General features: G+C 39.1%; 1 pseudogene; it reads left to right on the plus strand.

The window, feature by feature from the left end:
* Positions 1 to 5,345: 5,345 nt before the first annotated feature.
* Positions 5,346 to 5,965, plus strand: LOC142852744 (selenoprotein F pseudogene; annotated as a pseudogene).
* Positions 5,966 to 18,956: the final 12,991 nt, after the last annotated feature.

The following is an 18,956-nucleotide window of genomic DNA, read 5'->3' on the forward strand; positions in this document are numbered from 1 at the left end:
AAACAAAATATGGCTTATGAATCCAGGTACTGTTTACACTTACAATTTACACACACACACATATGTGTGTATATCTGGTTTTGAAGTGGCTTTGTACCTCTCTAAATCCAAGCTTGTTGTTAAAATGAATGTTCAGAGTTTCTGTCTCATATCACGAGCCATCTGTTATAAGACAGAAGGAAGACTTTAGAAAAAAGTTTACCTTCTCCATGCCTATTTTGTTTATATCATATTCTTCATTGTATGTATGTTTATATGAACGATGTGTAAGTTTTCCATGATGAACAATAGATTTTCCTACAGATCCTTTTCCTGCTGTAAACTTAGAGGTTTCCAGGAAGAAAATGAGGCCCCACAGCAACCACTGCACCTAATTGAGATAACATCGTGATATAGACAGCGCTACTATAAGACCACTTTTTTGGGTACCAGCTGCTGAAATGATGCACCTTCTTATATTCTGGCAGAACTCCAAATGAAAACTTTGAAAATAAAAACAAAAACTAACCAAAACCCATTGACTGCTCAGAAATTGTTTGCAACTGTGCTAGACAGTAATTTTGGAGCTTAAGCACCACTTAAGTTTTACAGGATTCTTTTCAGAGAATATCACCCCCATGACAGCAGGAAGTAATTCTAAAAGATGACATTCCCCTTTCCCCAAAGAGTTTGTCCTTAGAGTTGGGAACACTGTTTAGGGGTTGATATTATTACTCATACAAGACAGAGGGTTGGGGTGAAATCTATGTTTGTTCAAAGAAAAGGGGAGACAGTAATAGTGAGCTATTATTTATGGATAATTTACATTGATATAGTTTTTGTATATTGATACAAGTTCAAATTGTATTTGTTACCTTTGTTTACATTATTTATACATCTATACAAAGTTCTTTTGTCAGATTGTATGTATGTGTGTTTCTGTCTCGGTTTAGAACATTTTGTATACTGATACAACTTTTAGGGTATATATCCATATTGTATTATATATTACTGCTACCCCTGATTAAGATACTTATAGATTGTTTATATTTTGAGGTCATCATTCTCATTTGTTACATATTTGTTTACAAATTATTTAATATTCTGACATGAAGTTTTAGTCTTTAAGTTATACAGGTATCAATTATTATAGGTCAATAGTTGTTCATGCTTGTTATACATACGGTCAGATAAATTAGGTTCTTTAAATACATAGAGATTATATTATGTCCAGTTAGGTAATCTTCAACCACTTCAAGGATCTGTGGAACATGGCATTTTAATAATTTAGGGTTCTGTTGACATGAGACATGATTGCTTCTGACAGCACCAATCTATTCCCGTGAAAATGTTGAGCACTGAAGACAATCCACTTGGAGTTTGTGTTCTTCTTGGCAAAACTGGCCTTTGGACAAGGAACTGACACTGCCTCAACTACTGACAAATTACATAGTATCCGGAAATGGATAAGCAGAACTGTCAAATCTTACTAAGACAGGGTAAGACAGTTTTGAAAACTTTCCTGCCTCTGAAATGGTCTGTCAGTTAAATTAGGCCTTAGCCAAATTTGGTTGCTTCAATGTTGCAAAGTGAGACTTTGGGTGATTGCTCAGTTGGTTAATTATCTCCATCATATATCACTTGCTTTGGAAGCTGCCTGATTGTACTTCCTGCCTGCTCAAGGAATATTATCTCCCTTCTCAGGCCTTCGATGGGGTTAAAGATTAGTCAGAGTTACTCTACTCTTATGATCTAGCCAAGCCTTTCCTATAGAAGACTTAGACTCCATAGGATAGAATGTTTATTAAAACATTTAGCGTATGTTCCTTGCTTAATATTGTTTATGCTGGGTGTAATTCTATTTATTCTTGATATCTGTTCCTAGTGTATATAGTTTTGTATTGGGTTTGGAACTCTCTTATTTAAATAAAAAGGGGAGGTAATGTGGGAGCACATTCTGCTCCTTCAGCCAGTAGTCTTTAAGAGATTGCTGACGCCCGCAGGTACCTGTGCATCGCTCAATAAACAACCTCTTGCCATTGCAGCTAGTGGTCTCGACTGTTCCTTGAGTTCAGGGGTCTCCTCCTGAGGGAAGGACCACTCTGAGGGTCTTTCAGCAAATTCTCCTAGTCAGGTAAGCACAGGTTAAAATATAAATAATATGGGCAAATCTATATATTTCTCTTAAAATACATATTTCTCTCTATCTCAAGTCCTAATGACAAATTTGGGGAGCTCTTCAGATCCTAGCGGGAAAAAAGTCTATCCTGCAGACACAAACACCAAGGATCAACTGTGACATACAGAGACAGCTCATCACCTAAATGGTGAACAATTTGAGTAAGTGAATCATCTGAGCAAGAGAGAGATTTAAAGCCTAAAGCCCAGTAAAAACCTTTCGGGGGGGGGGGGGGGGACCGGATCGTGGGTGAAGGCAGCAGCGGAGGCAGCCGCGGCTTGGCAAGCGGGTTAAAGCTTCAGGGGCAGCTTCCGCCATGATCCTGCTGGAGGTGAACAATCGCATCATCAAGGAGATCTCACTCTCGTTCCAGAACACGGCCTTTGGAAACAAACCAGAAGCTGTAGAAGTAACATTTGCAGATTTTGATAGTGTCCTTCAAATCCTAATGGAGACAAAACAAAGGTGATGGTCAGTATTCCTTTGAAATTCTACAAGGAACTTCAGACACATGGTGCTGATGAGTTATTAAAGAGAGTATATGGGAGTTTCTTGGTAAACCCAGAATCGGGATACAATGTTTCTTTGCTATATGACCGTGAAAATCTGACTGCATCCAAGGATTCTATCGTGCAGCAGACTGGCATGTTGAAGCAAAATTGCTTTGACTCTGTCTTTGAGAAATACTTCCAGTATTGGGAGCTCACCAAGGCCAGCAGGACTGGGTCTGAAAAAGCATGGGATAAAACAGGACTCTCTGTACATGGCGAACAATGAGGGCTGATGAGAAGCCAAGGACAATGGCACAGGGTTTTGACCCTACTTCATGTTCTGGCTTTGTGGGAGCCTAGCCAGTTTGGATGCTCACCTTCCTAGACATGGACAGAGGGGGGAGAACCTTGGACTTTCCACAGGGCAGGGAACCCTGACTGCTCTTTGGACTGGAGAGGGAGGGGGAGAGGAGGGAGGTAGAAGGGGGGAGGGAGGGGGGAAATGGGAGGCTAGGAGGAGGCGGATACTTTTTTTCCTTTTCTCAATAAAAAAAAAACTTCTGCAGTCTGAGTGATGCCCCCCTAAAAAAAAATAATAAGGTGGATGAAAATAACAAAAACAACCAATAACCTGAGAAGGGGATTTAATAAAATTATATGAACACTGAAGAAAATGAAAACTGAAATATAGAATGAAAACATCCAATAATACAATGAGAAGACTAAAAGAAAAACTTTACTAGTATTATGAATCAAGAAAAGTTTAAGGCGAGGACCTAAAACAAAGAAGGAAGAACCGTGAAAAAAAAAAGAAAAAATAAACAAGAAATGTGGGAAAATATCAAAAACCTTCGAATATAGGCATAAGTGAGCGAGAAGAACCTGAAGTCAAGGCACAGACAAGATTTTAACAAGATTGTAGAAGGAAACTTCCCACAAACTAAGAAATTACCATGCACACAGATACATGAAGCACACAGAACACACCAGGTAAATCAAGGACAGAAAATCTCCATGGCATACCACAGATGAAACACTAAACATAAAAACAAGGAAGGTTCACAGAAAGCTGCAAGAAAAATAAACACAAAAAATATATATATAAAGGAAAACATATCAGAGTAATAGCTCACTTCTCACTGGAAGCTTTGGAAAGGCAGAAGACTCTGGAGAAATGCATTAAAGCCCTAAAAAACAAGGATTGATAACATAGACTAATATGAGTTCCAGAACGGAAGAAGAAAAACAATCACCTCCATGATATAAACATCCTAAAGCAAATTATTTACAACATTCAAAATCTTAATATACTAATTTTTTATTAAGAATTTTTATCACAACCTTTTCTCATTTTCTATAGCTATCCCCATTCCCACTCCCTCCTCTCCTTCCGCCTAACCCTTCCCCACCACCACCGACTATCCACTCCTCAGAAAGGGTAAGGCTTCCCATGGTAAATCAACCAAGTCTGACACTTCACTTTGAGGTAAGACCAAGGATCTCCCCCATATCTAGGCTGAGCAAGGTACTCCTCCGAAGAGAATGTGCTCCTGGATGCCTGTTCAAACACTAAGGACAAACCCTTGTCCCACTGGCAGTGGTCCCACTGACTGCCCAAGCCTCACAAGTGTCCCACACATTCAGTTGGCCTAGTTTGGTCCTATGCAGGATCCCCCATATCAGTCCAGACTCAGTGAGTTCTCACTAGCTCAGGTCAGCTGTTTCTGTGGGTTTCCTCATCATGCTCTTATTATTGCTCCTCCCTTAGACTGGTCTCTGGAAGCTCCGCCCAGCACTTCACTATAGATCTCTGCATCTACTTCCATCGGTTGCTAGATAAAGGTTCTATGGTGACAATTAAGGTAGTCATCAATCTGATTACAGGGCAAGGCAAGTTTAAGCACCCTCTCCACTATCGCTTTGAGTCTTAGCTGGGGTCATCCTTGTGGATTCCTGGGAATTTCCCTAGTATCATGTTTCTAGCTGGCCCTTTGATGGGTCTCTAAATCAAGATATCCCTTTCCTTGTTTTCCCTCTCTGTCCTTCCCCATCTTGAGCATCCAGTTCCCTCATGTTCTCTTCTTCCCTCTCCTTCTCCCTTCCCCGTCACCTTCCAACCTCCCTTCTCCCACCTCAAAATCCCAATCTTTTCAGGAGATCTTATTTGTATGCCCTTTTCTGAGGAAACCATGTTAGTCTCTCTTAGCTTCTCTAGCATCATGGACTATAGGCTGGTTAATCTTTGCTTTATGACTAATATCTGCTAATGAGTGAGTAAATACCATGTTTGTCTATCTGGGTATAGGTTACCTCACTAAGGACGGTATTCTCTAGTTCCAACCCTTTGCGTGTAAATTTCAAGATGTCATTGTTTTTTACCACTGAGTAGTACTCCATTGTGTAAATGTATCACATTTTCTTTATCCATTCTTCAGTTGAGGGGCACCTAGAGTGTTTCCAGGTTCTGGCTATTATTAATAAGGCTGCTACAAACAGAATTGAGCCAATGTCCTTTGGGTATATGCCCAAGAGTGATATTGTTGGGTCTAATGGTGCTGGCATAACCGGATGTCAACATGAAGAAGAATGAAAATAGATCCGTATCTATCACCATGCACATAACTCAAATCCAAATGGATCAAAGACCTCAACATAAATCCAATTAAACTGAACCCCACAGAAGAAAATCTGGGGATCTGCAGGGATGGCAGCCAGGCAGGGTGGGTGGCTGCGGCCCGCTCTCGGGCTGTGCTTGCTGCTGGCGACTGCGTTTCAAGCAGTGTCCACTCTTGGGGCTGAGTTGTCGTCAGAGGGATGCAGAGAGTTGGATTTCTCCAGGAACTTGCTCTGCAGATCTTGTGATCTTCTTGGACAGTTTAACCTGCTTCAGCTGGACCCCGTTTGCAGGGGTGCTGTCAGGAAGAAGCACAATTTGAAACCAAAAAGCTGTATGCCGGAGCTATCCTTGAAGTCTGTGGATGAAAATCGGGAAGGTTCCCTCAAGTCCAAGCTTTTGTCAGAAGTGATAAGCCCAAACTGTTCAGAGGTCTACAGATCAAGTATGTTCGTGGTTCAGACCCTGTCCTAAAGCTTTTGGATGACAACGGGAACATTGCTGAAGGACTAAGCATCCTCAAGTGGAACACGGACAGTGTGGAAGAGTTTCTCAGCGAGAAATTGGAGCGCATATAAACCTTGCTTGGTTGTTCTTTTCTTACTCATCAAATGAACTATCATAACACCTAGAAAATAATTTAGTTTTGCATGCTTACAATGATCAGTCTTTTTTATGTACGCCATTAATCTTCTAATTAGAAGTTGAAGTAGTAACACAGCCCCATGATATGCAAAAAGCTGGCAAGCTTAACAAAACCCTTCTTAGAAATTTCTATTCTTATGCATTAGTTGATATCACTAATGAAATGCTTTGTAAGAGGCTTCTGGTTAATTATGCAAATACGAACTTGTACTAATTGGTCCAGTTTTCTTTTTCTTTTTCTTTTTTTTTATTTTCAAGACAGGGTTTCTCTGTAGCCTTGGATCCTGTCCTGGAACTAGCTCTTGTAGACCAGGCTGGCCTCAAACTCACAGAGATCCGCCTGCCTCTGCCTCCCGAGTGCTGGGATTAAAGGCGTGGGCCACCACCGCCCAGCTTTGTCCAGTTTTCTAACAACAGAATCTTAAATAAGAAAGTCAATAAAGGAGATGCCTGCTCTGCTGTCCCTCTGAAGATGGCTGACAGAGAACTACAAAGCACGTGAGATGGACTGAGCCCCAGCAGCAAGGCTGCTCCACAGAGAACTCAGATCTTTTGTACTGCCCGGCTTTCCTGTTAGTAGAAGTGTTTGTAGCCTAACTGTTGTGGAAGAGATTGAAGATCTACAGTGACAATGTAATACTCATACGCATTCATGAGGATTACACAGAAAACCTTTGTTAAGGAATTGTGTAGATCTGATAATTGGCAAATTTTTATGTTTTTAAATATTCTTACAAAAGAATTCCATTTAAGAATGTTCATTTATATGAACAAAATATAAATAAAAACTTTCAAAAATGTTTGAATTTTTAAAAAAAGAAAAACTGGGAACACATTGGCACAGGAGACCACTTCCTAAATATAACACCAATAGCACAGACACTGAGAGCAACAATTAATAAAATGGGACCTCCTGAAACTGAGAAGCTTCTATAAGGCAAAGAATACAATCATTAAGACAAAATGGCAGCCTACAGAATGGGAAAAGATCTTCACTAACTCCATATCGGACAGAGAACTAATCTCCAAAATATATACAGAACTCAAGAAACTAAATATTAAATTACCAAATAATCCAATCAAAAATGGGGTACAGATCTAAACAGAATTCTGAACAGAAGAATTGCAAATGCCAAAAGACACTAAAGGAATTGTTCAACATCCTTAGCCGTCAGGGAATTGCAAATCAAAACGACTCTGAGATACCATCTTACACCAGTCAGAATGGCTAAGATCAAAAACAATAAAGATAGCTTATATTGGAGAGGATGCAGAGTAAGGGGAACACTCCTCCACTGTTGGTAGGAGTGCAAACTGGTACAGTAACTTTGAAAATCAGAGTGGTGGTTTCTCAGAAAACTGGAGCTCAATCTACTATAATATATTATAGGAAGAATATTTCTAGCTAAAATTAGGAATAAGAATATCAAAGAGAATCTTAAGAGAAGAATTATGCTGTAATTATTTTATTAACTACCATTAAGAAAAAACATGACCACCAAAAACAACATGATGCAACAATTAACTTATATTTAACTTACATATTTAAAAATTACCTTCTAATATCACTGGCTTCAATTCTCTAATAAAAAGACACCGACATTTTCATGCCAACACCAAGCAGTTTTGATCACTGTAGCTCTGTAATAGAGCTTAATGTCAGGGTTGGAAAAACAAAAAAACCCAGGATAACCAAAACAATCCTATACAATAAAAGAACTTCTGGAGTCATTACCATCCTTGACATCAAACTCTATTACAGAGCTACAGTAATGAAAACAGCTTGGTATTGCCATAAACACAGAGACGTTGACCAACGGAATCATATTGAAGACCCAGATGTTAATCCACACACCTATGAATATCTTGCATATCACCATAGAACTTTCATCTGGTGATGTTGTAATAGGAGCGGTGGGGCTGCATCCCCAGCACCCCGGCCACCTGCTAGCTTATGCCCCAAAATAATTACACGGACACTGTATTCTTTTAAACACTGCTTGGCCCATTATATCTAGCCTCTTCTTGGCTAACTCTCGCACCTGGACTAGCCCATTTCTAATAATGTGTGTAGCACCCCAAGGTGCGCTTACCAGGAAGATTCTAGCCTACGTCCATCCTGGGTCGGAGCTTCATTGCGTGTACCTCAGAGAGCAGAGCTATTGCGTCTGCCCGGGAGAGGGGAGCATGGCGTCTCTCAGCTCACTTCCTCTTCCTCCCAGCATTCTCTTCTGTTTACTCCTCCCACCTATGTTTTAACCTATGAGGGCCAGCCAAGCAGTTTCTTTATTTTTTAACCAATGACCTTCCCCATCATTTCCCCTTTTTCTGTTTAAACAAAAAGGAAAGGCTTTAACTTTAACATAGCAAAATTACATATAACAAAACAGTTATCAAGTAAAAGTTACAATATTTACATCTATTTTATCTTTTTTCATAACCAAGGAAAACTATAACTAACTATATATTCTTTAACTCCATCAAAGACTCCAGAAGGATATAATATTACCTAAGCAAACCAGAAATCCAAAACTCTAGAAATGACAGAGACATCTCGCTGCCTGGACAGTCACCCAAAGTTTCTCTGTATCATTGGGGCATCCATCTTCGGCCTACAGGCCCATAGTTTCCAGCAGACATTTCCATAAAGCAGGGAATTTCAAAAGCAGTTCAGTCACTATCTGTTGTGTCCTGTAGAATGTCTTTCAGACTCTTTCATGAATCAGAAACCCCGAAAGACCCTCTCACCTTTAGGCAAGTTCAGCAGTCCTCTCTGCGGGTTCTTTGTGTCCAGTTTATGCATAAGTCCAGGCAAGAGCAGTTTCTTGCCCAAATGGCTATCAAATTCCATAAGGATCCTCTTCGATGCCCATCTTCCTCTTGAAGTAGATTGGTGCTGCCAGGAGCAGACATGTCTCATTGTCATGAAAAACCCTAAGTTATTAAAACATTTAAATGCCATATTCTGCAGTCTTTGAAAGATATGAAGAAGGCCTATCTAACTGAAATATATCTCTATACATCTAGAAAATCCAACTAACATGATTACAAGCTTGATTATTATTGATGATTATCCATTAACAACCTACATTTCCTAATTATACGTTACATTTTAAAAATGAACTACACAATCACAATACCTTAATCAAGAGCAGAAATGCATATACATATAACAAAATTGACCTTAAGATCCATACCAATGCAAATTATTCATACCTATATCATTTCCCCCTTTAAATGTAAAAGAACATTTATAAACAATATTTTGGGAACATGGGCGCAGTTTTTTCTCTCCAAACTGCTTCCTGCTGAATGGGGGCACTGTTAATCAGATCATTTAGGGTGTAACCTGTGTGCCAGGTTTATCTCAGTTGGCAGTTGAGTGAAGTAATTTTTTGAGGGTGTTCACAGGAACTTTTCGGGAGGTTGTGGTCTATCATACCATATCGGGATAGAATCAATCCACAGGGTCTGGTCCTCTGTGAAAACAAAAGAAGACCCTCTCCAAAGCATCATATCCTTAGACCCAAATTTTGAAATCATAATACCCTTATATCCATTCTGGTTTAACTTGGCAGCCCATGTAATGAAATGTCTCTCTGTACTTAGCTCCTTCACAGTCAAAAATTTTAAAGAAAACACAATAATACAAAGAATCCAGACTCTCTGTGAATTTTCCATTTTTACGTGGCTTATTTTCCTTTATTTCTTTTAATTTATAACTATCTGTACTCTGTCTCTTTAAAGACTTTACCCTATTTTTATGGGCATTAACTTTATTCTATTTTTTTTTCTCTGTCTCTCAAGCCTACGTACACTCATCCAACATTGTAATTCATTTAGTGGTCTTTTATGTCTGAAATATGTTTTATTGTGAATCTGTCTTTTTTTTACTATCCAGGAGCACTTTGTTTTGCGCCTTTAAATCACTAAGTGCTTAAGAATCTAAGCTGTGACATTCCTAGGTCAAAAACAGGTACTGCCTGCTGGCACCGCCCAGTCCAACATGGCGGAGCCGCTCGTGCCTCTGATCCTTGCACATTGCACCACTACCATGGCGGAGCTGCTTGTGCCTCTGAGCTGCGGCATGCAATGTCCCCCTTTTAGGCACACAGCAGTCTAGTTGCCATCAAACAAATCGTAGGGCACCACTCTGTAGTGATGGGCTGTGGGCCTGCTTTTCGTCCCGCCCGACTCCCGCACGGCTAGCTTTACACCAGAAATAACAACACAGAAATTGTATTCATTTAAACACTGCCTGGCCCATTAGTTTCAGCCTCTTAACCCATTTCTAATAATCTATGTAGCGCCACGAGGTGCGCTTACCAGGAAAGATTCAGCATGTCTGACCTGGCGGCTTGCTTCATCACGTGCGTCTGCCTGGGAGAGGGGAGCATGGCGTCTCTCAGCTCACTTCCTCTTCCTCCCAGCATTCTCTTCTGTTTACTCCTCCCACCTATGTTTTAACCTATGAGGGCCAGCCAAGCAGTTTCTTTATTTTTTAACCAATGACCTTCCCCATCATGGTGATGGATGGAGATAGAGACAGAGACCCACACTGGAGCACTGGACTGAGCTCCCAAGGTCCCAATGAGGAGAAGAAGGAGGTCAAACATGAGCAAGGAAGTCAGGACTGTGAGGGGTGCACCCACCCACTGAGACAGTGGGGCTGATCTATTGGGAACTCACCAAGGCCAGCTGGACTGTGACTGAAATAGCATGGGATAAAACAGGACTCTCTGAACATGGCGAACAATGAGGGCTGATGAGAAGCCAAGGACAATGGCACTAGGTTTTGATCCTACTTCATGTTCTGGCTTTGTGGGAGCCTAGCCAGTTTGAATGCTCACCTTCCTAGACCTAGATGGAGTGGGGAGGACCTTGGACTTTCCACAGGGCACGGAACCCTGACTGCTCTTCGGACTGGAGAGGGAGGTAGAGAGGAGTGGGGGGAGGGGGAGAGGAGTGGGGAGAGGGGGAGGGAAATGGGAGGCTGGGGGGAGGCAAAAATTTTTTTTCAAAAAAAATATACATATATATGTGTGTGTGTGTGTGTATATGTGTATATATATATATATATATATATATATATATATATATACCAATCAAATGGACCTAAGAAACAGGCTGATGTAGCTATCCTAATATCTAATAAATAGACTTCAAGCTAAAATCAGTCAAAAGAGACAAAGAAGGTCATTTCATATTAGTCACAGAAAAACTTCAAGAGGGAATTTCAATACTGAACATCTATGCTTCAAATGCAAGGACACCCTCATACGTCAAAGAAACACTTCTAAAGCTTAAATCATAATTAAACCCCACACACTAATAGTGGGAGACTTTAACACTCCCCGCTCACCACTGGACAGGTCAATCAGACAAAAAATGAACAGAGAAATAAGAGAACTAACACATATTATGACACAAATGAACTTAAGAGACATCTATAGAATATTCCATCCAAACAGAAAAGAATATACCTTTTTCTCAGCACCTCATAAAACCTTCTCAAAAATTGACCACATACTCAGTAACAAAACAAACCTCAACAAATACAAAAAAACTGGAATAACCCAATGTACCTATCAGATCACCATGCTTTAAAACTAGAAGTCAACAGCAATACTAATTCCAGAAAACCACAAACACATGGAAATTAAACAATGCTCACCTGATCATCACTGGCTCAAGGAAGAAATAAAGGGAGAAATTAAAGACTTCCTAAAATTCACTGAAAATAACCATACAACATACCCAAATATATGGGACACAAGGAACGCAGTGTTAAGAGGCAAGTTTATAGCACTAAACACCTACACAAAGAAGCTGGAAAAAATCCCACACTAGTGAGTTAACAGAACATTTGAAAACTATTGAACAAAAAGAAGCAAACTCACCTAAGAGAACTAGGTGGAAGGAAATAATCAAATGAGAGCTGAAATCAACAAAATAGAAACAAAGAAAACAATACAAAGAATCAATGAGACAAAGAGTTGGTTCTTTGAGAAAATCAAGACAAACCTTATCTAAACTAACCAAAAGGCAGAGAGAGAATACCCAAATTAACAAAATCAGAAATGAAAAGTGGACATAACAACAGACACGGAGGAAATATAGAAGATCATCAGGTCATTTTTTGAAAACTTGTACTCCACAAAATTGGAAAACTTAAAGGAAATGGACAACTTTTTGGATAAATATTACTTACCAAAATTAAATCAAGACCAGATAAAGCACTATAGACAGACCTATAACTGCTGAAGAAATAGAAACAGTCATCAAGTCTCACAACCAAAAAAAGCCCAGGACCAGATGGTTTCAGCACAGAATTCTATAAGACTTTCTTTTTTTAATATTTATTTATTATGTATACAATAGTTTATCTGTGTGTATGCCTGAAGGCCAGAAGAGGGCGCCAGACCTCTTTACACATGGTTGTGAGCCACCATGCGGTTGCTGGGAATTGAACTCAGGACCTTTGGAAGAGCAAGCAATACTCTTAACCACTGAGCCGTCTCTCCAGCCCCCTCTACAAGACTTTCAAAGAAGAACTAATACCAATACTCCTCAAATTATTCCATTCAATAGAAATAGAAGGAACAATGCCAAACACTTTTTATGAGGCTATAATTACCCTGATACCCAAACCACAGAAAGACATTACTAAGAAAGAGAATTACAGACCAATCTCACTCATGCGCATTGATGCAAAAATACTAAATAAAATACTGGCAAACCAAATCCAAGAACACATCAGAACCATCATCCACCATGATCAAGTTGGCTTCATCCCACAGATGCAGGGATGGGTGAACATACAAAAATCTGTCAACGTAATCCACTATATAAACAAGCTGAAAAATAAAAACCACATGATCATCTCATTTGATGCCCAAAAAGCATTTGAGAAAATACAACATCCCTTCATGATGAAGGTCTTGGAGAGAGCAGGGATACAAGGAACATACCTAAACATAATTCATAATTAAGGTAATATACAACAAGCCAACAGCCAACATCAAACTAACTGGAGAGAAACTCCCAGTGATTCCACTGAAATCAGGAACAAGGCAAGGTTCTCTCCATATCTATTCAATATAGTTATTGAGGTACTAGCTAGAGCAATAAGACAACAAAAGGAAGATCAAGGGGATACAAATAGGAAAAGAATAAGTCAAACTTTCACTGTTTGCTAATGATATGATATTTTTACATAAGTGATCCCAAAAAATTCTACCAAGGAACTTCTACAATTCATAAACATAACGTAGCAGAATAAAAGATTAACTCAAAAAAATCAGTATCCCTCCTATACAGAGATGATAAAAGGGCTGGGAAAGAAATCAGAGAAACAATATCTTTCACAATAGCCAAAAATAGCATAAAATAGCTTGAAGTAACTGTAACCAAACAAATGGAAGTCTTGTATGACAAGAACTTTAAATCTTTGAAGAAAGAAATTGAAGAAGACACCAGACAGTGGAAAGATCTCCCATGCTCTTGAGAAGACAGAATTAACAAAGTAAAAATGTTAATCTTAGCAAAAGCAATCTACATATTCAATGCAATTCCCGTCAAAATCCCAGCAAAATTATTTAAAGACCTTAAAAGAATGGTACTCAACTTCATATGGAAAACCAAAAAACCCAGGATAGCCAAAACAATCCTGTATGATAAAAGAACTTCTGGAAGCATCACAATCCCTGGCTTCAAACTCTACTACAGGGATACAGTTCTGAAAACAGCCTGACATTGGCATAAGAACAGGCAGGAGGACCAATGGAACCAAAAAAAAAGACCCGGATATCAATTCACACATCTTCAAACACCTGACCTTTGACAAAGAAACAAAAAATATCAACTGGTAAAAAAGAAAGCATATTTAACAAGTGGTACTGGCATAACTGAAAATCAACCTGTAGGAGAATGAAAATAGACCCATATCTATCACCATGCACAAAACTCAAGTTTAAATGGATCAAAGACCTCAACATAAAGCCAGCCACACTGAACCTTATAGAAGAGAAAGTGGGAAGTCCACTTGAACACATTAGCACAGGGAACCACTTCCTAAATCTAACCCCAGCAGCACAGACACTGAGAGAAACAATACATGGGACCTCCTGAAACTGAAAAGCTTCTGTAAAGCAAAGGACACGGTCAACAAGACAAAATGACAGCCTACAGAATGGGAAAAGATCTTCACCAACCCCACATTGGACGGAGGGCTGATCCCCATAATATACAAAGAACTCAAGAAACTGGACACCAAAAGACCACATAATCCAATAAAAAAAAATGAAGTACAGACCTAAGCAGAGAACTCTCAACAGAGGAATCTGAAATGGCTGAAATACACTTAAGGAAATGTTCAACATCCTTAGCCATCAGAGAAACGCAAATCAAAACAACTCTGAGATTCCATCTTACACCTTTAAGAATGGCCAAGATCACAAACACTGATGACAACGTATGCTGGAGATGATGTGGGGTAAAGGGAACACTTTTCCATTGCTGGTTGGAGTGAAAACAGGTATAGCCATTTTGGAAATCAGTATGGCTATTTCTCAGAAAATTAGAAAACAACCTACCTCAAGACCCAGCAGCACCACTTTTCGGTATATACCCAAAGGATGCTCAGGATGCTCAATCGTGCCACAAGGACATGTGCTCAACCATGTTCATTAGCAGCATCGTTTGTCATAGCCAGAACCTGGAAACAACCTAAATGCCCCTCAATCAAAGAATGGTTAAAGAAGATGTGGTACATTTACACAATGGGGAAAAAAATACTGACATCTTGAAATTTGTGGGCAAATGGATGGATCTAGAAAACATCATTTGAGCAAGGTAACCGAGACCCAGAAAGACAAATATAGTATGTATTCATTCATAAGTGACTTTTAGACATAAAACAAAGAACAACTAGCCCACAATTCACAATCCCAGAGAACCTAGACAACAATGAGGACACTAAGAGAGACATACTTGGCTCTAATCTACATGAGAAGTAGAAAAAGACAAGATCGCCTGAGTAAATTGGGAGTTTAGGGATCATGGGAGAGTGTAAAAGGGGAGGGGGAGATAGAGATGGGTGAGGAGAAAAATATATAACTCAATAAAAACAATTTTTTAAAAAGCTTCTAAACAGCTAAAACAAACAATCAGAGAGAAAGGAAGCACACAGAATATAAGAAAATCTCTATCAGATATACACCTGAGGGTTCAAATCCAAAATTTAAAAACAGAAACAAAGCTGACTCATTCAAAAAAGGATCCTGTGATCTGAACACAGTGAACCCAAAAAAAGGAAAAAAAACTAAAAAGTGTCTCAATATGCTCTTTGTGCCCAGCAATAATGGACTGCAAATCAAAATAAATTTGAGAGTTCTCCTATGGGTACAGTTGATGGAGGGGTATGGAGGGCACGGAGCCCTAATTTACTGTCAGTCGGAATGAACAATTGGTGAAAGTACTGTGTAGGAATCTGTGGGAAATTCTGAGAAATCTAACAGTGAATCTACCATATGTCCCAGCTATATAATTCCTTGGCCTATGCACAAAGGACTCCATATCCTGATGCACAGATACTGGCTTAGCTATGTTCATTGCTACTTTACTCAAATACAAAAAAAAAACAATCTAAATGTCCTTCAACTGACAAAATGGCCAATAAAAATGTGCTATATACATAATAGGAAATTTTTCATCCATAAAGGAAAATGAGATCTTAAACTTTTCAGGTAAATGGATGGAACTAGAGAAGATCTTACTGAGTGCTGTCACCCAGACTGAGAAAGAGAGATATTCCATGTACCCCCTTATTACAGGTTTATAGGTACAGATCTTCAATGTGAGTAAATATTCCAGAGTAACTTAAGAAAGCAGGAAAGTAAGAAGGTTTCATTCCCAGGGCAAGAGGGTGAGGAAGCAGAGAGAGGGAAATAACAGGGTAAAAGTAATCTAATTAGGGAGTGGCAAAAAGAGGGCTTCTACATACTGAGGGGAGAGGGGGATAAGTATTGAAGATAAAAAAGGGTAAAATAAGCCAGGCGGTGGTGGCGCACGCCTTTAATCCCAGCACTAGGGAGGCAGAGGCAGGCAGATCTCTGTGAGTTCAAGGCCAGTCTAGTCTACAGAGTGAGTTCCAGGACAGGAACAAAAAAAAAAAAACTACGGAGAGACCCTGTCTTGAAAAAAATCAAAAAAAAAAGGGTACAATAATGGTAAGGATGAATGAAAACTTTATAATAATCAGTTATACTATATCTATATACCTAAAATATACTGTATGTCTGTGTATAAATATATACTATAAATGAAGTTTTCTCATTTGTGCTGACAATGTTTCTTCCAAGATCTAAACACCACCTACCAAATACCCAAAAGAAGGCATGAAAATCCCTATATTAGGGGGCTGGAGAGATGGCTCAGCGGTTAAGAGCATTGCGTGCTCTTCCAAAGGACCTGAGTTCGATTCCCAGCAACCACATGGTGGCTCACAACCATCTGTAATGAGGTCTGGTGTCCTCTTCTAGCAGGCATATATGCAAACAGAATATTGCATCCATAATAAATAAATAAATATTTTAAAAAAAGAAAATCCCTATATTGGGTTGTTGGTCACAGTTGTACAAGAAAATCCCAGCACATTATAGGCTTTTGCTGTTGCGCTTGGCTGACCTATAGAGACGGAATTAAAATCACTATTGATGAAAACATTATATATTTCAGACACAAAATGAGTCCCCTGTACTGAAACTGACCTCTTCCCTGAGGAACCAAACTGCTCCACGCAAGCTTCCAAAGGAAGGAGCAACCAGCTCAGGCTACCTATGAACCATGATAGAGAAGAGCATGGAAAAAATAAGTTTATTCCACAGCACTAGATAATATGCACACAACCCATTAAACAAGATGTGGAGCTGCCGCCTACCCACCTCCACCCCTTATGACCTGCTGGCATTTTGGGAACAGGAACGTATTCTGTACACTATCAAATGAGATCATAAACACACAGCCTACCACAAACCTTGCAATCTAAAATGATGTTCTACTTGCGAGAAATGCCAATGCAATGATGGATAAATAAGCAAATAAATAAATAAACAAACTAATTAACTTACTTGTGGCCATAACCAGCTTGGACCTGATTTGAAATAAGACCCACTCCACAGGATGGAACCCATAGATAACAGTGCTTGGGTGAGCAATTTCCTGAGATTATACATTCTAGGGACCGATGCTAAAACCAAACAACAACAAAACTAGCACTAAAATGACTTCTAATGGCATTACACTATACGCCTAGATCAGAGTCTTGCTCAGTGATCATCAGAGAAGCTTCCTCCTGTAGCAGATGGGAACGAATACAGGAACCCACATCCAGACAATATGCAGAGAGCGAGAGAACAGTCACCGCTCAGCACAATACATGATGTCTCCATCAAATGCCTCCACTCAGCGCTCAAGGACACTGGAATAGTGGGCAAAGAGTGTGAGAGCCAGAGGGGACGGAGGACACCAAGAAAACCAAGCTCACTAAATCAACATTACTAAAGCATTTATAAACTTACAAAGACTTGTTTCACTTTTCATATTTTAGAGTATTTCGTTTTACTGGCAATTATAAAAACTACTCCCTATATAAACGGTCTTGTTTTTCACTTGTAATATGTAAAATGTTTATTCATATAAGGGATATAAAATATGTTTGTTTCTTTTTTTACTTGTATTCATTGCAATCATTCACTTAAAAAACAAAACGTAATCACGGTCTAACTTTTATACTGCTTCAAAGATTCTGCTGGGGTATATAAACTGAGATATAGGAGATGAGAGACAGAATACATTAGGGAAGATGCAGAAGGAAAAGTATAGAAGGGAGACACCAAGACAGATGCAAAAGAAGTCATCAGGGAGTAGAAGAAGAGAAACATTGCAATAGAAGAACAGAATAGAACAAGGCAGAACAAATAATAAAGCAGCCAGGCAGTGGTGGCACATACCTTTAATCCCAGGACTCGGGATTTTTTTTTACTTTATATTTTCTTATTCCTTCTTTTTACACTGTATGTCATTTGTTTATATTATAGTTTTCAGTTAAGTTTTTTACTGGAACTTCTGATTATATAACAACACAGTTTCTGTGTCTATATCTGTTTAATTTGGCTTTTCCAGAACTCTTTGATTTTTGTTTTTTTGTTTTGTCTTATTATAATATGTTGGCTTTGGTTATATCTCATTATATTATTATTATATCATATCTTACCTTGTGATACATATCAAATTTATTATACCATATTATTATATATATTATGTTTTATCATTATCCCCTAGAAATCTGTTTAATTTCTAATGAGAGACTTCAAGCAGGTGAATTTGGATGTGAAAGGAGGTGGGAAGAAACTGAGTACTAGAGGTAGGAAAAATGTAATCAAAATATAACAGAAAAAGAACTTTCCAATACAAGGAAAAATAATAAACATAACACTATTTTAAAACACCCATTTTTCTGAATCTCCACTATAAACCACTGAGACTCTGGGGTAAAGGTTAGGGGGATCCTCCTTCTCTAACACAGTGGAACAGAGCAAAAGAATCAGGGGACAGTTCAGTTTCTGCATAGGATGGGACAGCTGATGCACAGCATTTGTTCAACACTTCAAAATAACAGAATCCAACAGCCACAGTGCGCTCCAGTGCAGCCTGGTTAGAGGATGCAGCACTACATACAAAACTGGGAACGGAAAGGCGAGAATAATGATCTCTGGAGTGGTCACCTTGTTGTGGAGCATCAGCACAGGCGAATGAAGTCAGCATCACTACATTAAGATAAATGACGACCGATGTCCACAAATAAACACGTGAGAACTGCTGGGATAGTGACTTTCCCAGAAGGAAACCAATCATAATGTGGACGCATCTGTAGACACCATCAGCTTTATGCTAAGTACAGAATACATACATCTGCCGTAGTCTAGACTGGCAAATATTTATATACTTATGTTTGGGATCCAGGAGAGTGTACCACTTATAATTCTAC

This window comes from Microtus pennsylvanicus, chromosome 6 (genome assembly GCF_037038515.1).
Source record: "Microtus pennsylvanicus isolate mMicPen1 chromosome 6, mMicPen1.hap1, whole genome shotgun sequence".
NCBI lineage: Eukaryota > Metazoa > Chordata > Mammalia > Rodentia > Cricetidae > Microtus > Microtus pennsylvanicus.